General features: G+C 48.9%; 1 protein-coding gene across 5 annotated transcripts in view; it reads right to left on the bottom strand.

The window, feature by feature from the left end:
- The window catches only part of LOC140420895 (diacylglycerol kinase eta), a 335,531-nt gene that overhangs the window by 173,049 nt on the left and 138,073 nt on the right, over positions 1-24,409 (bottom strand). Inside the window, exon 1 of one of the 5 annotated variants that reach the window (XM_072505020.1) lies at positions 10,643-10,779. The exons of 3 other annotated variants lie outside the window; for them this stretch is intronic. The gene's annotated coding sequence lies outside the window, so the exon portion shown is untranslated. Of the gene's footprint in view, positions 1-10,642; positions 10,780-24,409 lie in introns of those variants that run through there. One more of the 5 variants, XM_072505021.1, reaches the window with a different exon arrangement.

The following is a 24,409-nucleotide window of genomic DNA, read 5'->3' on the forward strand; positions in this document are numbered from 1 at the left end:
AAGGGTTCCCGGTCGTCGGTATCACCGGTCTGCATGTCGTCAGGGTATGACTCAGTGTATGGGGGCTGAAAGGACCGCACGTCCCTGCAAGGCTGGCGGAATTGCGGAGAGTTGGCAGGTTGAGCTGCTCGACTGCAGGCAGCATAGTGTCCCATCCTGCCACAGTGGAGGCATTGTCGCGCTTTGGCCGGACATTGTCGCTTTAAGTGTGCGGATCCACAGTTGGCGCACGTCGTGATGTCATGGTGTTCATTGCACCACCGCGCTTGCGCGGTGCGGTCCTGCGTAGAGCGCGCCTGCGCATCATGTCCCTCTGCGTCAACAAGCATACAAGCATTTGGCGCATACAAGCGCGGGAGGCCTCGGAAAGCGCGCAAAATGGCCGCCCTTGTCCGGGCCGTGGGCCAGGAGGAACTCGATCGACTGGACCCTCTCGGCCTCGTAGGACCCCTGCCGTGCCGATTCGGCTGGCCTGGATTTGGGTGTACCGGCTGGTCGCGTTTTCGTGGAGGACGCAGGTCTCGATGGCGGTAGCTAGGGTGAGGTGCTTTATCCTGAGGAGCTGCCGACGCAGGGTGTCCGAGGTGACCCCAAAAACTATCTGATCCCGAATCATGGAGTCGGAGGTGGCCCCATAGTCGCAGGACTGCGCGAGGATACGGAGGTGTGTCAAATAAGATTGAAAAGGCTCATCATTACCCCGCATGCGCTGCTGGAAGAGGAACCTCTCGAAGCTCTCATTAACTTCCACGCTGAAGTGTTCCTCAAATTTTAGAAGGACAGTCTTGTATTTCATCTTGTCCTCACCTTCAGCGAACAGCAGGGTGTTGTAGATGTGGATGGCGTGTTGGCCCGCCTTGGAGAGGAGGAGGGCGATCTTCCTGGTGTCCGATGCATTCTCCCTGTCTCTGGCTTCTAGGAAGAGTTGGAAGCGCTGTTTAAACAGCTTCCAGTTGACGCCAAGATTTCCAGCAATTCGGAGCAGCTGCGGCGGGCTGATGGTTTCCATGGCGCAGGATGCCGGATTTCTGAAGAGGTGCAGGTAGGGTCTCACAGTCGCTGGCGAGTTTCCAGACCTGGTATCATGTCGTGTTGGGTGTTCCGATATACAAACGAACCAACACGGTTGTAGATGGTACAACTCTGTTTTATTGTTCTGTACAATAATAACTATTAACTTCTGGCTGAGGTTCGTACTTCACCAGCTAACCTGTGGACCCAGCCCTGGCACTATCTTAGAGAGGCACTCAGCACATGGTGTATGTCTGAGTGGCACACTGTGAGCTCTGTGCTCTGAGCTATCTCCTGGTAGAATGAGTGGGAACTGTGGTGTTCCCTGTTTTATAGTGCGTTTGCTCTCACTGGTGATTGGCTGCGATGTTGTGTGTGTGTTGGTTGGTCCAACTACCTGTCCATCAGTGTGTGTGTGATTGCAACATGATATGTTAATGTGGATATCATGACAAGTTAATACTCCAATTCAAGACCCTTAATTTTGCAATTCTGCGTCCCTTAATACTCCAACCAGGAAATCTTAATACTGCATCTCTGGTATCTCAATATTCCAACTCTGGGACTCTTAACTTTGCAACTCTGGTCCATGAATCTTAATAATGCAATTCCACATTTCTTAATACTTCAATGTCATGCTTCTTAATACAGCTGCACATTGTGGTAGGAATTCGAGAACCTTTGCCTCGGATCATCTTCTGTTAGCTCCAAACTCGACGAGAGTTACTACTCATAACAGCATCTCATGGTGTATTGGGTAACACCTTGGCAAGGATATGGCATTGGTTAGCTAACAGGAAGCAGGGATTAGGCATAAATAGGTCATTTTCGGGTTTGGCAAGCCATAACAAGTGGAATGCCACAGGGATCAGTACTGCGGCCTCAGTTGTTTCCAAACTGTATCAATGACGTGGATGAAGCGACCAAGTATATGGTTCAGCTGATGACACAAAGATAGGTAGAAAAGTTTCTTGTGAAGATGACATACAGGGGTACCGTGGAAATCGTGGTAAGCACGACGGACAATCTGACAGGCCATTTAAAGGTCTCATAGATTATCATAGAATTTACAGTGCAGAAGGAGGCCATTCGGCCCATCGAGTTTGCACCGGCTCTTGGAAAGAGCACCCTACCCAAGGTCAACACCTCCACCCTATCCCCATAACCCACTAACCTCACCCAACACTAAGGGCAATTTTGGACACTAAGGGCAATTTATCATAGCCAATCCACCTAACCTGCACATCTTTGGACTATGGGAGGAAACCGGAGCACCCGGAGGAAACCCACGCACACACGGGGAGGATGTGCAGACTCCGCACAGACAGTGGCCCAAGCTGGTATTGAACCTGGGACCCTGGAGCTGTGAAGTAATTGTGCTAACCACTATGCTACCGTGCTGTCTGTTGATCTTGGGTGGGGATTTCGGTTCTCGGAGCAGACACGACCCGGAAAATCCCACCCATGGGGCTGGATTCTCCGCAGCCCCGTGCCGAAATCACGGCCGGCGCGGGCGCGGAGAATCCACTTTCACGCCCTAATCAGGCCCAACGCCGATCTGGCGATTCTCCACGCCCCAAAAATGGTCGTGACTGTGGAGTATGCCACGTGGCCGGGGGACCATTTCCAGAAGCCTGACCAGCAATCCTCCGCTCCCGGCCGGCCGAGTTCTTGACGGCGTGGAACTAACCACCTATTGCCGGTCGGGATGCTGGCGTAGCAGCTGCGGACTCAGTCCGTGGCCGTCCTGGTTCGGGGCAGGGAGATCAGAAGCCGCTGGCATGGGGACATAGCCTCATTTTGTGAGAATCCAGCCCATGGAGTCTGCAAAGGGATTTAACTAACTTAAGCGAGTGGCCAAACATTTGGCATATGGAGTATAAAGTGGGAAAATATGAATTTGTCCATTTTTGGCAGGAAGAATAGTAAAGCAGAACTCTGAGGTGCAGAGGGATCTGGGTGTCCTGGCACATTCTTCATAAAATGTCAGTCTGCAGGTACAGCAAGTAATTAGGAAGGCAGATAGAATGTTGACGTTTATTGAAAGTGGAATGGAATATAAATGGAATACCATGGGCAGCTTGGTAGCATAGTGGTTCGCACAGTTGCTTCACAGCTGCAGGGTCCCAGGTTCGATTCCCAGCTTGGATCACTGACTGTGTGGAGTCTGCACGTTCTCCCTGTGTCTGCCTGGGTTTTCTCCAACAGTCCCCGTGTCTGCGTGGGTTTCCTCCGGGTGCTCCGGTTTCCTCTCACAGTCCAAAGATGTGCAGGTTAGGTGGATTGCCCATGCTAAATTGCCCTTAGTGTCAAAAAAAGGTTGAGTGGGGTTACTGGGTTAAGGGGATAGAGTGATTGTGTGTGCTTGGGTAGGGTGCTCTTTCCAAGGGCCGGTGCAGACTCGATGGGCCGAATGGCCTCTTTCTGCACTGTAAATTCTATGATAAAAATATATAAATATGACAGCTGTACAGGAATTGTTGAGACCACACCTGGTGTACTGTGTATAGTAACGGTCTCCTTATTTAAGAAAGGATATGAATGGGATAGAAGAGTTCAGTCAACTGATTCCTGGAATGGGGGTTGTCTTATGAGGAAAAGTTGGACATGCTGACACTGTATCCACTGACGTTTAGAAAAATGAGCGGTGATCCTATTGATGCATATATTGTTATGGGCCAGGGTTTAGAGAACCCCAAAGTGTATCCTGACCCATAACTTTTACTAGATTGTGGTATGGGGAGCACACGGCCCACTCTACAGGTGTGGTACAGCAGAAATGGAAAAGTATTTTTTAAAGCAAAAAAATGTTTATTCTATGAACTCAAGTTAACCTTTTTAAAACATACAGTGAACATCTTAGCAACCGTCAATTCAAATACAACCCCCAAAGAATACAACACTAATTAATCCTTAATAACTTCCCAAAACAACATCCAGAAAATAAAAGAAACACCTTTTAACAGAAGCACATTATGTTTGCATTCACTACTGAGAACATTTATAATTCTGAATTCACCAAATGATCAAGAGATAGTCTTTTCATGGCAGAGAGATCAACAGTACACCTGCTTTGTCTGGCTTCAGCTCCAACACTGAAAACAAAACTAAAACACACCCTGCAGCAAATAGCCTGAAACGAAAGTAAAAAAGCTGACAGTAAAAAAACTTTACCCACACAAGTAAATTCTTTAAAGAGATCTGGCACCTTCTTATCAATCACCTCTTGATCAGGCTGTACAATCTTTTGCCCCTCCTTCGCTTCACTTCGGCTTTCCTTTACCACTTTAACAAACCCCACTGTCTTATCCTGTTTTACCACATCTGCCTTCCCAGTGCTTTTCTTCAACCACCAACACTGTGACTTTACATGGCCTAGTTTATTACAGTGAAAACATTTGAAACTTTTCATTTCTTTTCCACCCTCCTGGATTTCTTTTTTAGTCTGAGGTACACTCTCCTTATTATCTCCCATCAGATCACCTTTACCTTTACCACTTGAGTATTTCTCATGTCCCCAGTTTCTATTCCTCACAGGCTGAAACTGATGTCGGAAACCAAACTTTGATTTATGAACTAATTCATAACCATCTGCCATTTCTGCTGCTCATCTCGCAGTTTTAACCCACTGCACTTCCACATGATGTAGAGATGCCGGCTTGGACTGGGATGAGCACAGTAAGAAGTCTTACAACACCAGGTTAAAGTCCAACAGGTTTGTTTCAAACACTAGCTTTCGGAGCACTGCTCCTTCCTCAGGTGAGTTCTACATGAGTTCTCACTACATCAGGAATTGAATTTTTAAACTCCTCCAAAAGCATAATTTCTCTGAGAGCTTCATACGTTTGGTCTATTTTCAAAGCCCTTATCCACCTATCAAAATTACTCTATTTGAGCCTTTCAAACTCCATGTATGTTTGACCAAATTCTTTCCTTAAATTTCTAAACCTTTGCCTGTCGGCTTCAGGCACTAGTCCATATGCCCTAAGATGGGTTTTTTCACCTCCTCATACGTCCCAGATACATCCTCCGGTAGTGATGCAAATACTTCACCATCCCTATCTACCAGCTTTGTTTGAATCAGTAATACCCACATGTCCTGTGGCTATTTCATTTGTTTAGCTACCTTCTCAAATGAAATGAAAAAGGCTTCCACTTCCTTTTCATCAAACCTTGGCAATGCTTGGACATATTTAAATAGATTCCCACCAAGCCTTCGACTATGATGCTCTTTCTCAGTATCCTCATCACTATCCACCAACTGTACGTTTCCCTTTACGTCTCCCAATTTTAACAGACTGTCATGTTTCATGGCCATTTTCTGAAGTTCAAACTCTCTCTCTTTATCTTTTTCCCTGATTTGTATCTCCCTTTCTCTTTCTTTTTGTTCTGCTGGGGTTATTCTTTCTGTTTTCCTTTCTTCTCTCTCTTTTTCCTCTCTCTTTCTCTTCCTTTTTCCTCTCTCTCTCTTTCGTTTTGCTCTCGTTCTCTTTCATATTCAAGCTGCTTTAATTCTTTCTCATGTTCCATTTGTGTAATTTGCAACTGAATTTTTGCCATTTCCAATGAGTCAAACTGTATCTCAGGCAACTTTAAATGCTTAGCCACCGCCATAATTACCTCATCTTTTTGCATTTTGTCAGGTAATGTTAACTGCAATGTTTTTGCCAAATCTAACAGTCTGCTTTTAGTATCTGTCCATAAGGTACTGCGTGTGAGCGTCTCCACCCCCAAAAACTTCTGAGCCTCTGAAAGAGACATTGTCCACAACACACTCCCCACTTAAACTAGAATGCCACACCTGATAAGCAACCACAACCCTCACTGTCTTTAAGTTCACTAAGCCAATCCAATAGATAGACTTTTGTCCCGCTCGAGCCCCAATTTGTTATGGGCCAGGGTTCAGAGAACCCCAAAGTGTATCATGGAGTTCACCTGACCCACAACTTTTAATAGATTGTGGTATGGGGAGCACACAGCCCACTCTGCAGGTATGGTACAGCATAAATGGAAAAGTATTTTTTAACGCAAAACAATGTTTATTCTATGAACTCAAGTTAACCTTTTTAAAACATACAGTGAACATCTTAGCACCCATTAATTCAAATACAACCCCCAAAGAATAAACACTAAGTCACCCGTTAAGCTTTTCTTTTAACATCCATTAGAATTAAACCACCTTTTACCAGAAGCACATCAGGTTAAAGTCACTACTGTTATTAGTTTTAAATCGCCAGGATTGATTACAGAGAGAGATTCATACACCTTCTGGCTGTGACTGCAGCTATCCAGCTCTGAAAATGAAACTAAAACAGACCCTGCAGGCTGCTCAAAAACAAAAGTGAAAAGCTGACAGACAGCCCAGCTCCACCCACTCTCTGACATCGCTGCAGTAATAGACACCCATTTCTTAAAGGTACTCTCACGACAGATATTTACATACCATCCATTTATAAACACTCATTTCTTAAAGGTACTCTCACATGACAATATGATCCTGAAGTGACTTGACATGGTTGAAGCTGGAAGGATGTTTCATCTTGTGGAAGAGACACATTTTATTAATAAGGGGTTGCCCATTTAAGGCGGAGATGAAGTGAATTCTTTTCCCTCAGAGGGTTCTGAGTCTCTTCCCCAGAGAGTGACAGGGGCAGGGTCATTGAATATTTTTAAGGCAGAGATGGATAAATTCTTGACTACAAATGGGATCAAAGGGTATCAAGAGACAAGCAGAAAAATGGAGTTCAGGCCAGAAGGACCACGATCACATGAACCATGACCTGATCAAAAGGCAGAGAAGGCTCGAGGGGCTTAAAGGCTCCTGCTCCCAATTCATATGTTCATATGTATGTTGTCTAATATTCTTCTAGCATGACCTGTTAACTTCAGATCATCCGAATCCCTGCTACCCTCATCCTCACTCAAACCAAGTCCCATTCACCCCTCACCCATGTGCTTGCTGACCTACAAATACTCCTGGTGTGACAGCACCTCAAGTTTAAAATTCTCATCTGAGTTTTCAAATCCCTCAAGGCTTCCCTCCCCTTAAAACCTAAACTTAACAGCAGCCACTGCTTGATTCCCTTTTTTACAATAAAAAAAATGAATGTAAAGCACCCGGTTCATTTTTTTTCCCAATTAAGACGCAATTTAGCGTGGCCAATCCACCTACCCTGCATATCTTTTTGGATTGTGGGGGTGAGACCCACGCAGACACGTGGAGAATGTGCAAACTCCAAACGGGGCCGGGATCAAACCCGGGCCCTCAGTGCCATGAGGCAGCAGTGCGAACCACTCCATCACTGTGCCGCCTCCTTAATTCCTTTTTTAAAAAAGTCTTGCTGATGCCCTGAAATAAGTGCCTCAAACATTTTGAAAAGAAATCGCATTTACAAAACGCATTTGCAAAAAGGGGCTGTTTAGCACAGGGCTAAATCGCTGGCTTTGAAAGCAGACCAAGGCAGGCCAGCAGCACGGTTCAATTCCCGTATCAGCCTCCCCGAACAGGCGTCGGAATGTGGCGACTAGGGGCTTTTCGCAGTAACTTCATTTGAAGCCTACTTGTGACAATAAGCGATTTTCATTTCATTTCATTTCAATCTCAGGACATCCCACTGTGCTTTGCAGGCAACAAATTACTTTTGAAACATCGACTCTGTTTAACATTGAAAATGCCGCAATCTGCACAGCCCACAGTAAACTCCACAAACAATGATGACCAGCTTGTTTGTTTTTTCAGAGATGTTGATTGAAGGATAAATATTGACCGGGCCACCAGGGAGAATGTCTTTGTTTTTTTTAAATTTGAAATAATATGATGGCGTCTTAATAATATAATAATAATATTTTATTGTCACAAGTATGAAGTTACAGTGAAAAGCCCCTGGGAGGGATTATCACAGCCCGGGGCCGGGCCGGAGAATCGCCACGGCTGGCATGAGTCACGCCACGCCGCCCCCAACGCCACGCGGGAATCGGCATCATTGGTGCCGGCACGGTCAGTGCGGCCGGGGGCCGTTCTACCGGCCCCCCCCCCCCCGTGGCAATTCTCCACCCAGGATGGGCCGAGCGGCCGTACCAAAAAACCCGAGTCCCACCAGAGCTGTTCTAACCTGGTGCGGGCCCGGCCTGTGGCGGGGAGGGGGTGTCCGACCCCGGGGGGGAACGCCTCCGCTGTGGCCTGGCCCACGATCGGGGTCCACCGATCGGTGGGCCGGCTTCTCGGGTTGGGGGCCTCCTTTCTTCCGCGCCGGCCCCTGTAGCCCTGCGCCATGTTGCGTCGGGGCCGGTGCAGAGAAGGGAGTTACTGCGTATGCGTGCGTTGGCACCGGTGCCACTGCGCATGCGCGGACCTTAGTTGACGCCGGGATAGGCAGCTGGAGCGGCTTGGGTCACTCCAGTGTCGTGCTGGTCCCTGTAAGGGCCAGAATTGCTGATCCTGAGGCCGTGTTAACGCCGTCGGGAAATGCAACGGCATTTACGACGGCATCAACACTTAGCCTCAGAATCAGAGAATCCCGACCCCTAATCGCCACATTCCGGCGCCTGTACGGGTAAGCTGGTATGGGAATTGAACCCGCACTGCTGGCCTTGCTCTGCATCACAAATCAGCTGTCTAGTGTAGCCAGTTAAAATGGCTAACTCCCGATTAGAATGGCCAAACCCCGATTTAAAATGGCAAACGGAAGACGCAGTTGGGAAAATCAGCCAACAGGACTCAAACAGGCAGCTGCAGGCAAAACTGTGTATTCGCCTCTGAGGAGGCCAGACAGAATCGATACCTGCAGCCATCAGCATAACAACACACCAGCTATCTGAATATTAATTAGCAATCCCCGGGAACAATGTGCACCAAATTAGACACACAAAGCCAACCCAGACTTTTCGGCGCCAGCAGGAGCCTACACAAAGAGAGGTGAACGGCCACCCCAAAACCGCCCTTCGATCAAGGAATCGCTCCAGCATTGGAGAATATCGAACCAAGTGATTGGGACGAAGTCCAATCACTTGGAACCAGGTACAGGGTCCGCCCCAAAAGGCGGGAAGCCCCTGGGGACTATAAGTATAGAGTCCAAGTTCAAATCGACCCTTCTTCTCCTCTCTGCACCCATCAAGACCCTTCTGCTGACCTTCTACAACAGCCGCAAGAACCGTAAGTCTTACTCCAACGCTCGCTACGAGATAGGCACTCCTGGCTATCGACCTGTCCCAGCTTTGAATCCTGCAGGCTCAGAACCCATACGAAAGGCCATTCGTTTCCCTGACCTGGTGGGCCATTTCCAAAGTTAAGTATTGGCCTGTTAATTGTAGGAAGTAGCTTATAAGTAGAATTAATGTATAAGTATTGATTACTGTATATAATAAATGTGCGTTGATTTAACTCTTACTAAGCGGTGTGCTGGATTATTGATCATTACTCGGACTTGAACCACATGGCGGTATCAGAAAGATACCTGGCGACTCAAGAGCAAAGGTGATAGAACAAGAGCAATTAAACTCAGGCTAAAACGAGCAACACTAGCCCACTGAGCTAAATCAGTCCTTAGTAAGAGGGCAGACAGTTTCTCGGATCAAACTCTTATACAAAAGACTGTGGCCGGGAATCTCCGGGGGTAAGCGAGAATCCCGCCCCGTCGCCAGCTTACATATTCTTCGGCGCCGATTCTCGGGCGCCCGCGGGATCACTGACATGCCGGTTTAGTGCCATTGAAAGCAGCACCCCCCGGTGATTCTCCAGGCCCCAACGAGCCGAGTGGCTGCCGAGTTCGGCCGAGTCCCGCCGGCGTGGGTTACTCAGGTCCCACACGGCGGGATGGTGTGTCTACAGGGGCCATCCTTAAGGGAGGGAGGGGGGATCCGACCCCGGGGGAGGCCCCAACGCTGGCCTGGCCCACGATCGGGGCCTACCGATTGGCGGGCGAGCTGGTTCCATGAGGGCCTATGTTCCTCCACGCTGGGCCCCTGTAGGGCTCTGCCATATTGCCCGGGAGCCGGTGCGGAGACAGGAACCCACGTGCATGCACGGAATCACGCTGGCCGTTCCGCGGCGGCTGGAACTGCGGGAACCACTCCGACGCCGACCTAGTCCCCTCAATATCGGGGACCATTGACGCCGGAATGGTTGCCGCCACTTTTCACACCGGCGTCAGAACTTGGCCTCGGGATTGGAGAATTCCGGCCACATCTCCAGCAGTAAGGCACTCCCTCGGCACTGCACGGGAGTGTTAACCTGGATTATGTACTCAAGTCTCTGAAGGGGAACTTGCACTTGCAACCTCCTGATTCAGAGGCAAGACTACATATTTATTCAAGTTTATGCACTCCTATATCTAACTATTCTGCCCATTTGGTCTCACAGTCTGTACTATTCCAGACCTATCACAGTCCGTTCTGCCTCGGGTCTACGAATGATTAAACTAATCCAATCGGTCAGCTATATTTTTACTGCTCAGCTACTTGTCCTTTCATACAGCCTGGTTCATTGTATCTCTGTATTCAGTACCTAACCTTTGCTGTACCCCACCTGGTACAAGAGTAGGTCACCCACATTTCACAGAGACTAACATGCGCCTGGGAGCTGACACTGAGACATGGACCCGGGGAATGGAGAAGGGAAAATTACCCCATTTACCTACTATGTGCTGTTGAGTGGCTTCGCTCTTCTGCCACAGTTGTCAGCAGTTTCACACCAAAAGAAATCTCTGGTTCTGCCACCCTGCCGTAACCATCCGTTCGAAGAGAATCCCAAAGATTGTTCCGGAGAAAAACAGGAGGCAAGGGGAGGCGATGACATCAGCAGGGCAATTGGAAATAAAATACAGCCTTGGCCTTTTGCCAGAGCACAATAAAAGGTGCTGATTGGAGAGATGGATGGAGTTAAAATAAAACATTCGGACTATGTCTCCCATCACTAGGGTTAATGACTGACTGAACAATGACACTGGTGTGCTCGACAAATGATTCACTCACACGGATAGAGCTTGACTTTGTGTGTTGCTGTACACTGAGTGATAGTGAGTCAGCAGCACCACCATCATAAAAAGTCAAGGTCTATCCCAACAACTTTGCACTAGATTAGACTAAGTGATCATATGAAAGAGACAAAAAGCATATCCAGTTCAATGACTGCAGAACCATTCACTTGCCTGAAGAAGTGTGTCTGAGTTCCGACATTGTTTAAGTGCTGATAATAAATGTCCCAGACTAATATAGTTCTCAGCTGAGAGATAGTCTCCAGGGTGGCACAGTGGTTAGCACTGCTGCCTCTCAGCACCAGGGACCCGGGTTCAATTCCGGCCTTGGGTGACTGTGTGGAGTTTGCACGTTCTTCCCGTACTTGCGTCGGTTTCCTCCAGGTGTTCCAATTTCTTCCCATAGTCCAAAGATGTGCAGGTTAGGTGGGGTTAAGAAGGTAGGGCGGGTGAGTGGGCCTAGGTAGGGTGCTCTTCAGGGTGCAGACTCGATGGGCCGAATGGCCTCCCACTGCACTGTCGGGATTCCATAGTTCTATGGTTCAGTCAGACACAACAGACAATGATTGGGGGGCACTTAACCATTTCATTAATTTGATACAACAAACACTTTATCACCCATGTGCCTCCATGGTTTCCACTTACATTCACTGCAATTGACACCGATTTATGAAGAAAGCACATTTGCATTTCTCCTTTCACTATTAAAGGATGTTCCGAAGTTACTCACAACCAATGAAGCCACTTTGAAAGGTAATTGCAGATAGCAGCCAATTTGTGCACAGCAAGCTCCCACTAACAGCAATAAGCAGATAATCTGTGTTAACAATGCTGAGGAGATGATGATAATATTATTAGTAATCCAGAGGTCCACGCTAATGGTCTGGGGACATGGCCGCAATTTTACACCCCCTCCTGCCTGGCGGATTATTGAAGTCCTCCCAAACTGAACGGGGATTTGAATGGCTTGTCACATCCTCCACGGGCAGACATGTTGTGGCGGCGCTGTAAAATCCTGACCAGGGGTTCAAATCTGACCACAGCAGCTGATGGAATTTAAATTCAATTCAGAAAGCTAGATGGTGACCATTATAACTATCATTGATTGTTGCAAAAACACATCTGGTTCACTAATGCCCTTTAGGGAAGGAAATCTGCCGTCCTTAACCAGACTGGCCTACATCTGACTCCAGATTTATGTGGCTGACTCTGAACGGCCCTCTGAAATGGCCTAGCCAGCCACTCAGTTCAAGGGCAATGAGGGATGAGAGAACTCCACTGCCCTTCCTCAAAGTAGTGTTGTAGGCCGGGATTTTCCAGTCCTGGGCCTTCGGCTGGTACAGAAGGTTTTCCATCCTGCTTACGACGGGTTCCATCACTGGCGGGATTGGAAAATCCTGATCATAGGAGGTTTTATATCGATATGAAAGGGTACCTCTTCTGAAAGATAGTGGGTGGGATCTTCCCACCCCCCGCAGCATGTTCTGTAGCCGCAGAGGGTGGCTTGCCAGTGGCCGGTAACGGGATCTTCTGGTCCAACCGTTGTGAATGTGCATTCCCATTGAACGCACCTCTCGCATCTGCGGGGTGCGCCATCAGCAGGACTATAAGGTCCCGCCAGCATGAATGCCCAGTACCTCTGACAGTACAGCACTCCCTCAATACTGCACTGAAGTATTAGTCTAAATTATCCATAGAATCCCTAGAGTGCAGAAAGAGGCCATTCCTCTGAAAGAGCACCGAATCCAGGCCCACTCCCCTGCCCTATCCCCATGACCTGGATTAACCTGTACATCCTTGGATACTTAGGGATAATTTAGTGTGACCAACCACCTAACCTCCATATCTTTGGACTGTGGGAGGAAACCGGAGCACCCGCAAGAAACCCACGCAGACACAGGGAGAAAGTACAAACTCAACACAAAAGGTATCCAAGGCCGGAACCAAACCCGGGTCCCTGGAGGTGTGAGGTAGCAGAACTAACAACTCTGCCACCGTGCCGCCCAATGTGCTTATCCCACTCTGAAGTGGGATTTGAATCCACACATTCGGAAAAGAGATGACTGTGAGGCCAAGGCTGACACTACCGTTTCACCAACTTCAATGTTACCATGGGACACAAAATGTCACTCACTCAATGTGTGTTGTCAGTCGTGCTCTATCCAACAATCTGATATTATATGGAAGCAGGAATTCCACAACCCTAAGTGCCAGACTGGAAGGAGCTATTGATATATTGACGAAGATCACTGATTGGATTCGGGGTCATGATTCAAGAACCTTTAATTCAGACTCCCCCTAGATGGAGCTTTTCTCCTGTTGCATGGTGACACAGTGATTCTCAATATTGCTTCATGGCACCAGAGTCCCAGGTTCGATTCCGGTTGGGTCACTGTCTGTGCGGTGTCTGCACGTTCTCCCGGTGTCTGCATGGGTTTCCTCCGGGTGCTCCAGTTTCCTGCAGAAGTCTCGAAAGACATGGGGCAGGATTCTCCGACCCCCCGCCGGGTCGGAGAATCGCCAGAGGGCGGCGTGAATCCCGCTCCCGCCAGCCAACAAATTCTCCGGCACTGAAAAGTTGGCGGGGGCGGGAATCGCGCCACGCCGGTCTGCGGGCCCTCCCCAGCGATTCTCCGGCCCGCAATGGGCCGATGTCCCGCTGCTCTCATGCCAGTTCCGCCGGTGTGAATCAAACCCCCTACCTTACCGGCGGGACTGGCGGCGCGGGCGGGCTCCGGGGTCCTGGGAGGGTCGCGGGGCGATCTGGCCCCGATCGCAGGCGGGCCTGTGCCATGGGGGAACCCTTTTCCTTCCGCCTCGGCCACAGCCTCCGCGATGGTCGATGCGGAAGTGACTCCCCCCCCCACCCTGCGCATGCGCGGGGTTGACGTCAGCAGCTGCTGACACTCCCGCGCATGCGTGGACTTCCGCCGGCCGGCGAAGTCCCTTCGGCCCCAGCTGCCGTGGCGCCAAAGGCCTTTCCCGCCAGCTTGCGGCACGCCAACCACTCCGGCGAGGGCCTAGCCCCTCAAGGTGAGGGCTTGGCCCCTAAAGGTGCTGAGAAATCCGCACCTTTGAGGCGGCCCGACGCCGTAGTGGTTCCCGCCATTCCATCCCGCCGGGACCCCCCGCCCCGCCGGGTAGGGGAGAATCCCGGCCAAGCTGTTCGGAAATTTGGATATTCTGAATTATCCCCCATGTACCCGAACAGGCGCCAGAATGTAGCGACTGGAGGGTTTTCATAGAAACTTCATTGCAGTGTTAATAAAAGCCTACTTGTGACAATAAAGATTATTCTATTATATCAAAGTGTGTGTTTGCCTTCAGCCCAAATGTAAAGCAGCTCCATGAGAGTTCATAAGAAGCTTCTTACTGAAACATAATCATTCATAACACAGCTCTATAAAAGGGAAAGAAGGTTGGGCCACTCAGTCTTCGGAGATTGAAGGTTCCTGGTGTAACCAGTTCACAAGTTGATAGTCAGGATGTCTCTTTCAGCATTTTAGAGGCAGCTGCATATTTCAGTCCTGACGTGAGAGCTCAGTCAATATTCACAGGGGCCGGTTTAACTGCTCTTTCTCTGCTTTTGCAAAAGGAACAATGTGTGGCTCTCTGGGGTGAATATATGGCAACAGGCAATCCATGCCTTTCCACACCATAATTCAATACCATTCTTCCCTTATTTGAATCTGACACTGCAGCACAGTACTGAGGGGGTGCTGCACTGTTGGAGGTGCCATCCTTCAGCTGAGGCTGCATCTGCTCTCTCAGTGGCTGTGACAATTCTCGCAGTGCTAGTTAAAGAGGCGCAGTGGAGCCCTGGCCAATATTTATCTTTTATTCAACAGCTAAAAAACGGATCATTTTAGTCATTCAGTTCATTCCTGCTTTTGGAGTTTGCACTTGGCTGATGCATTTCCGGCATTGCATCAGTAGATACACTTCAATAATACTTCAATGGCTGCATAACACTTTGGGACGTCAGAGGTCGGTGAATACTCTGTAGAAATGCTAGTCCTTTCTCGCATTCACACGGTGATTGTGGGTCAGAATGAATCATGTCTTGTCCCCTCCTTCGACAGCAGGTTGCCCATAGGAAGGGCGCTGAAACAGTCCATCCTGGACAACAGTCTGTGTGCTGTCGTTTGCCTTTGAGACAGCTCAGAACGTGGACCAGGAAAAGGAAGCTCACAGCTGCATTGGCGAACTTGTAATCCCTGGCTGGATGGCAAATAGTAGAGATCTGTAACAGATTCCTGAGTGAAGGCTGTGAAAGGTGTTTACTCTCTCAACATACCAGGAGAGCAATGCACCTAACTGTGAAGGTGGCTCTCTTGGATGAGGAAGTGTGGTGAAGCGGTCTGACCGGCATTTAACTCTGGATATTTTTAAATATAATTGTAGCAACTAAAAATGTGATATCCTTGGGCAGGACCATCCAAAAATAACTTGACCATAAACACATACAGGCTGACACCTGTCCCAAAATAGAATACGGATGTTATTCTTCGTAACAAATCAATTACCTCTTTAGAACATAGAACATACAGTGCAGAAGGAGGCCATTCGGCCCATCGAGTCGCACCGACCGGCTTAAGCCCTCACTTCCACCCTATCCCTGTAACCCAATCACCCTTCCTAACCTTTAAATCCCCATTTCCTGCTATCCAGAAGGTTGCTTTTGAAAAGGGTAAATGAGAGGGTTAACACATTCCAAACAAGAACATCAGAGGAATGCCTGTGTGTTCACAATGACAGCAACAACTTGCATTGATATAGCTTCACTGGACGTATTCGGACAAAAACTGACATTGAGTCAAAGAAGGAGATGTTAAGACAGGGAATCAAATACCTCAAGGTGGGTAAGGAGGGTCTCCAAGAAGGAGAGGTAGCAAGGCAGCAAGAGGAACTCCAGTTAGTGTCCAGGCAGCAAAGATCACAGAAGACATGCAGTTGGAAGAGATCATATTACAGTGAAGGCCTCCCTTACCTTTGGTGGTCGCCCCTAAAATCCACCTAAAGATCAAACTGAGTAGGTGGAGGAAGGAAATGTTTTTGGAAGGATACAGTGTTAGTAAGCATGGTAAACATCTCTGGCTCATGAGGAAATGCCAGCATAGACTGGCTAGGGCAAATGGCCTATTTCCCAATCCTGGCTCCTTCTGCTCATTTTCACAGCGTGTAGAATGGAGTAGATCCTGTGGAGTCAGCTGCAGGTTAATTCCCTTCTGTCAAGCTCCCAGTGTCAGTTCTGCTCCAGCAGTCTTGGCAAACTCAACTGAGAAATCTGCCACTGTGTGACAGGTATCACACAAAGAAAATAGAAGCAGGAGGAGGCCATTCGACCCTTTGAACCTGTTCCACCATTCATTCTGATCATGGCTGACTATCAAGTTCAATATTTGATCCCGCCTTCCCCCATATCCCTTGATCACAGCACAAATACCCGTGTTTATCACATTATACCACACCATACCCCTCTTTGTCACACTGTATCACACTATGCACCTGCATTTCACACAATGCTACACCATATCGCTATATATCACACTATTCCATACCATACCTCTGTATATCACACTATATCGCACAAAACCCCTCTATGTCACACTATATCCCACCAGCCCCTTGTGTACCACATTATATCACACCATATCTCTGTACACCACACCATATCACACCATACCTTGTATATCACACTATTCCACACCGTACCCTTGTATATCACAACATATCATACCAAACCCTTGTATATGACACTATATCACACCAAACTCTTGTATATCACCCTATACCATAACATACCACTCTGTGTCACACTATATCATGCCATACCCCTGTATATCACACTATAATTGAAGCCTACTTGTGACAATAAGCGATTATTATTATTACTATACCACATCGCACCCTTGTGTAGCACCGTATGTCACACCAAAATCCTCTGTCACACTATATCACACCATACACCTGTATATCACACTATAACACGCCACACTCTTGTATATCACACTATATCACACCAAACTCCTCCATGTCGCACTATATCACGCATCACATTATATCACACTGAGCCCTTGTATATCACACTAGACTACACCATACCCCTGGAAATCACACTATCACACTTTGGGCAGCACGGTAGCATTGTGGATAGCACAATTGCTTCACAGCTACAGGGTCCCAGGTTCGATTCCGGCTTGGGTCACTGTCTGTGCGGAGTCTGCACATCCTCCCCGTGTGTGCGTGGGTTTCCTCCGGGTGCTCCGGTTTCCTCCCACAGTCCAAAGATGTGCAGGTTAGGTGGATTGGCCATGATAAATTGCCCTTAATGTCTAAAATTGCCCTTAGTGTTGGGTGGGGTTACTGGGTCATGAGGATAGGGTGGAGGTATTGACCTTGGGTAGGATGCTCTTTCCAAGAGCCGGTGCGGATGCGATGGGCCGAATGGCCTCCTTCTGCACTGTAAATTCTGTGTAAATGCTATGAACATATCATACTCCTGTATGTCACATTATATCATACCAGACTCTTGTATATCACACTATACCATACCCTGTATATGATGCTGTACCACACCATACCCCTGTATCACACTATCCCACACTATAACCTTGTATATCACACTCTATCACACCATACCCCTGTACACCACACTATACCACACCATACCCCATAATAGAAATGTTATATGATACACTATAATCACAACATACCCCACTAAACCACAGAAAACCTCTGTATGTCACTGTATGTCACTCAATATCACACCATACCCATGTACATCACAGTACATCACACCATATCCCTGTGCAGTACACTATATCACACCATACTCTGTATACCACACCATTCTATATCACACCATACTCCTGAATATTGCACTATACCATGCCATACCTCTGTGCATTGCACTATATCACACCATACTCCTGTGCATCACACTATCGCACACCAACTCCCTGGTTATTACACTACATAATGCCGTACCCCTGTATATCACACTATGGCACACCATTCCCCTGTATAATCACACTATATAATACCATGCACAATATATTGCACTATACCATACCATCCCCCACTCTTTCATGGAAAACCATTGTATGTCACTCCATAATCACACCATAATCTCTGTACATTACACTCTATCACACCATACCCCGTATATCACACCATACCCCCATATATCACACTATATCACACCATGCTCCTGTATATCACACTATATCACAGCACATCCCTGTTTATTACACTATCTAATGCCATACTCCTCCATATCACACTATACCGCACCATCCTCCTGTGTATCACACTATACCACACCATACCCCTGTGCATCACATTATATCACAATATACTCATGTTCATCACACTATATCATGCCATATATCTGTGCATCACATTTGGGCGCGATTTAACAGAAACATTTCGAAGTGTCATTTTGGGCCTGGTTGGCAAAGTGTTTCTCAACAGCCGCATTGATGAGGTCAAGGCAGTATTTAACATCACGCAGTGCCAAAAATTAACTCCCAGGGGCTTCTCAACATTGTTGGCTGTCTCACTATCTGGTTCACCAGACTCCCGCCTCAGCGCCTCAACATTACCAAGAAGTGTTCCCTCACCACTCACTCCCAGTAAACACACAAGCATGGCAGCGTGCAGAACGGCTCCTCGCATTGTGGGGCAGCACGGTAGCATAGTGGTTCGCACAATTTCTTCACAGCTCCAGGGTCCCAGATTAGATTCCGGCTTGGGTCACTGTCTGTGCGGAGTCTGCACGTTCTCCCCGTGTGTGCGTGGGTTTCCTCCGGGTGCTCCGGTTTCCTCCCACGCTCCAAAGATGTGCAAATTAGGCGGACTGGCCATGCTAAATTGCCCTTAGTGTCCAAAATTGCCCTTAGTGTCGGGTGGGGTTACTGGGTTATGGAGATAGGTGGGGTGCTCTTTCTAAGAGCCGGTGCGGACTCGATGGGCCGAATGGCCTCCTTCTGCACTGTAAATTGTATGATATGGATGCCAACCTGGACTGGCTTCTTGGCGATGTGAATGAGAGATGGGAGGACGGCATGTGGTGCTTTGGTTGGCACTGGGACTGCGGCGCTGAGGACCCGGGTTTGATCCCGGCCCTGGGTCACTGTCCGTGTGGGGTTTGCACAGTCTCCCCATGTCTGCGTGGGTTTCACCCCCACAACCCAAAGATGTGCTGGTTAGGTGAATTGGCCATGCCAAATCGCCCCTTAATTGGAAAAAGAAAAATAATTGGCTACTCAAAATTTATTTTTAAAAAGTGAACGAGAGATAGGGAATCCTGTTCCCCCAAGGGGATTGGAAGCTCAGCAACAGGGCCATCAAAACCGGCTGGGAGGCAGTGACAGCGGCTGTCAGTTTGAGCAGCATGACCGGGAGGACAGCCGTCCAATGTCGGTTGAACACCAATGACCTCCACTGAGCTGCAAGGGCAAGTTACCACATCTCTCCTGACATCAGTTCAGCTGCCACCCCTCAAATTACCAACCCATGCCTCCCACATCCCCACAAATTACTGACTGACATCTCGCACCATCCCCACAACTGATATTTGTGCTTGTTCCTCAATACTCCTGGCACCCGGCAGCATAACCGTTTATCTCCAGTTATGGTGCCCACACATGCCACCTGCTGCAGACCCCGTGATCCATCAAGTGCTCTCACAAAGCCCTCTTTTTGTCCCCGCAGGAGAATAGAGACCATAGTTTAAATTTAGATTTATTGTCACATGTACCGAGGTACAGTGAAAAGTATTGTTTTGCATACAGTCCAGGCAGATTATTCCATGCATGAAAAACATAGGACATACGATAAATACACGATGTAAACACATCGACATAGACATCAGGTGTGAAGCATACAGAGTGTCATACTAGACAGTAGATAAGATGCGTAGAGAGATCAGTTAGGTCCATAGAAGGTCAATAACGAGACTGGTAACAGCGGGGAAGAACCTGTTTTTGAATCTGTTAGTGCGTGTTCTCAGACTTTTAGAAGAGGTTGGAAGAGCAAATAACCCGGGTGGGAGAGGTCTTTGATTATGCTGCCCGCTTTCCCAAGGCAGCGAGAGGTGTAGACAGAGGGAGGCGGGAGGTGTGATGGACTGGGCTGTGTTCATGACTCTCTGGAGTTTCTTATGGTCTTGGGCCGAGCAGTTGCCATACCAGGCTGTGATGCAGCCAGATAGGATGCTTTCTATGGCGCATCTGTAAAAGTTGCTAAGAGTCAATGTGGACATGCTGAATTTCCTTAGTTTCCTGAGGAAGAATATGCGCTGTTGTGCTTTCCTGGTCATAGCGTTGACGTGGGTGGACCAGGACATATTGTTGTCCAGAAACATTCGCTCTTTTCTCTCCCTACAGATGCTGCCAGACCTGCTGAGATTTTCCAGCATTTTCTCTTTCTTCAGGACAGATTGTTGGTGATCAGGACGGATTGTTGGTGATGACGTGCACATGTAGCAATTTGAAGCTGTCAACCATCTCCACCTCAGCACCGTTGATGCAGACAGGGGTGTGTATGACACTTTGCTTCCTAAAGTCAATGACCAGTTCCTTAGTTTTGCTGGCATTGAGGGAAAAATTGTTGTTGTTTCATCATGCTACTTAGTTCTCTATCTCCTTCCTGTACTCTGACACATCGTTGTTCGAGATCCGACCCACTACGGTCGTGTCATCAGCAAACTTGTAGATGGAGTTGGGGCCGGATTTTGCCACACAGTCCTGTCTGTACAGGGAGTATAGTAGGGGGCTAAGTACACAGCCTTGCAGGTGCTGGTATTGAAGACTATCATGGAGGAGGTGTCATTGTTTATCCTTACTGATTGTGGTCTATGCGTCAGGGAGTCGAGGATCCAGTTGCAGAGGGAGGAGCCAAGTCCTAGGTTTTGGAGTTTGGATATGAGCTTGACTGGGATTATGGTGTTGAAGGAGGCGCTGTAGTTAATGAATAGGAGACTAACGTAGGAGTTCTTGTTGTCGAGATGCTCCAGGGATGAGTGAAGGGGCAGGGAGATAGCGTCTGCTGTGGACCGGTTGTGGCAGTATGCAAATTGCAGTGAATCTAGGCATTCTGGAAGTATGGAGTTGATGTGTCTCATAACCAACCTCTCGAAGCACTTCACAATGTTAGATGTCAAGGCCACCGGACGGTCGTCATTGAGGCATGTTACCTGGTTCTTCTTTGGTACAAGTGTGATGGTGGTTTTCTTGAAGCAGGTGGGAACCTCAGAACGGAGTAGGGACAGGTTGGAGGTGTCCACGAACACACCCGCCAGTTGGTCCACGCAGGATCTGAGTGCACAACCAGGATATCGCTAATAAACATGAAGGGCCAGGACTGGGGGGGGGGAGATCCGAGTCCTCATCCACAATGAGGAACGGGCCCTGGTGATCGAGGGGTTGACTAAGGAGAGAGCAGTCATCGCAGAGGTGAGGATCCACTTGCCCTTCACCCAGGTGATCTGTCTGAAGTGAGTTGTTCATGTCAGACAAAATGATCCTACCCTTGCACTGACCACATTTTCATTCTCTTTCTGGATCTCCAATAGCTTGGGCTGGGACATTCGGTGTTGTCCCCCCATGCCACCCAAAAGCCCACCTCAGAGGAGAGTTCTGAGGAGACCAGCATTGAGACATTACAGCTTGTATCCCCACATTCCACCAGCGCAGTGAGACACACCTTGGCGGGCGACATTAGTGGACAGGCTTCTGGGGCACAATCTGGTGAGCACCACATGGTTGCTTAGGCACATCAGTAGGAGACAGGAACATCCAAGGGAGTCAGCAGTCGGAGGTCTGCTGGATCTCTGCTGAGTCCCCTCTGGGCAAGGTTCTCCCAGAGCTGATGCAGATGCTAGGATGCGACTGGGAAATTCGGAGGGGACTTCAACAAAACTACAGCGAGGTCATAGCCGATTGGAGGAGACCCAAAGGCTATGAGTGCAGAAGACAATGTGTAGCACCGAGGCCAACACTGCTAGGGTGGCGACCGCTGTGGGAAACCTGGAGCACAACACCGGTGGCTTGAGTGGTGGTGTCCAAGGTGTGGCTCAGCCTGAGGCGATCATGGCTGAGGACCTCGACATCATGCCAAAGTCACTGAGGGCATGTCCCATATGCAGCTGGACATTGAAGAGGCACTGCAGAGCATGTTCTAGTCACTGAGGGGTATTGCTGTGGCCGTCGACATCATGAGGCACCAGGACTGGCAGAGCCAGGTGACGCAGAGGCTCCTGAAGTTCACTCCAACTGCACCTCCATCCCATGGAAACCCTGCAGGGCCCTACGGACGCCGGCAGGGAGGAGGAAGCACCAGAGGCTAACCCGGGCATGCCACCAAGGAGACGACGGTGGTCTCCAATTATTTTGATCTTACCCTCCTGACACCAGTGCATCTCAAGGGCAGGGGCAGAACAGGGTGGCACCGCGACATCGGTGACAAAGGTAAGCCAGCCGGGGCTCCACTGACTCCAGGCCCTCCAGAGGACGTCCACCAAGGGCATCACAGACCACAGTGCATGGAAAGTCGCAGGGAGCCTTCACCTCTGATGTGCATCCTGGGGACAAACCTAGACGTAGCACTAGAGCACGTAAGATCAAGAAGATTGAGGATCATTGAATGGGCACTGGGGTGTGGTGGGGGGGAGGCTCAATCTGTAGCTAGGGGGAATGGAAATGCCCACTGTTCAATATTAAAATATGTCACAGCTGACACATGTGAAGCCTCTGACACATTAATCTGCACAGCGGGCCTGCCTGCAACCCCGCCCCCAGATACCCTCCCCTCCCCCTGGCCACAAAGGCCCAAGATCAAAAGCCCCCGATGGAGCTCCCGTTCAGAGGATGGGTGTGGACGTGCTGTCAGCAGAAAGACAGGAGTCAGACTTTGACATAAACTGAGGAGCACCAGATCATACATTACAGCGAGTGATCATCACTCTCCTCCCTTGTATATTGACCCACTGACAGTGTCGACACAGGCCCATCACCCTCGCGTGATGTTACACAGATCCTGGGAAAGTGGAACATGGGAGGGGAGGTGGGGTGGGGGGGGGGGTGTTGGGGAATGGAGGAAAGCAGAGGAATGGGCAAAAGAGGGGAATGAGCAAGGAAGGAAGGACAGGATTGGGGAGGAGCGAAATGGGGGGAAAGGATGGGAATGGGGGAAAGAGAGGAATGGGGGAAACAGGGGAATGAGGAGGAAAGAAAGGAGAGGAATGGGGAGGAAGGAAATGGGGGGAAGGAGGGAGTAGGGGGCAGGGCGAGTGGTGAGTTGAAGGACAAAGCCTCTTCCTATGAAAAGTGGCCAAAGGTGAGGGCTTTCATGGTCCTCAGGGCCAGACCCTTGCTGCTGCCTGCCCTCCACTCGCCGGCACCTCGTGTGTGTCCTCCTGAGTTCAGTGTTCCAGGGGCCAAGTTTTTTGGAAAACAATTGTCCTTCTTTCCAGCTACAGAAAAGGAAGGAAACAGCAACAGCAGTCTCCAGGTATCTGCAGCCACCAGCAGGAGCAGGAAACAAACAGAACCTGTAGCCGTGAAGTGTTCTCACAACTAACAAGGCCAATTCCTTATTATCACTAGCCTTCAGCTGTACAGCTAGAGGCTGCTCATAGTCAAAGGGAGTGACCTTCAGCATAGAACTAAGGTGTCTTGAATTTGTTTGGTAGGACAGACAAATAACAACTGTAGTTGCCCCTGTTATGGGGTTCCACATTATTAAACGATGGCTTTAAGGCCTCACAGGTGAAAAACACCTTACCAGCTGCACCCCCCTCCCCCCAGCCCAGATGCGACCCCTGACCTGGAGCGCTTCAGCCCCCCGTGCAAGCCCAGCCCCCACTGAGGGTTCCCCCCCCCCCCCCCCCACCACCCCCCGAGCCCTTGATCTGCTTGCCCAAAAATGGAGCTACTCACCTCCTCAGTTCCCCTCAGCAGCCATTTCGCCAGCTTCACGTTGTTAAAAAGGAGTAATTTAATTCCCGAGGTTAATTCCTGAGAGGCCGTTACATTCAACTTCAATGTTGCTAATGAGGTGGAGATTAATGCAAATTGGGGTTATTAATATGCTCGCCATGTTTAGGTGTGATCCAGAACTCGCCATCGTGAGCGGGCCGGTTAGATAGCAAACTGATTTGCGTCTGGCACGAACCTCGATTTTGGCCTCTCCCGCTATTTACCGCACCCAGATTCACGCTGGACGCAATGCGATGGTTAAATCCTGCCAAGTATCGCACCGTACCCCTGTATATCATACAAATAACACGCCATACCCGTGTATATCCGACGATACCACGCCATACCCCTGTATATCATACTGCCGTGCTCCGCTTCTCGACCTTTCCACATGTAGGAGCAGTTAGGCCAAATGGCATGTGGTCAACCTCACCTCTGGGTCAA

This window comes from Scyliorhinus torazame, chromosome 5, assembly GCF_047496885.1.
Source record: "Scyliorhinus torazame isolate Kashiwa2021f chromosome 5, sScyTor2.1, whole genome shotgun sequence".
Taxonomy (NCBI): domain Eukaryota; kingdom Metazoa; phylum Chordata; class Chondrichthyes; order Carcharhiniformes; family Scyliorhinidae; genus Scyliorhinus; species Scyliorhinus torazame.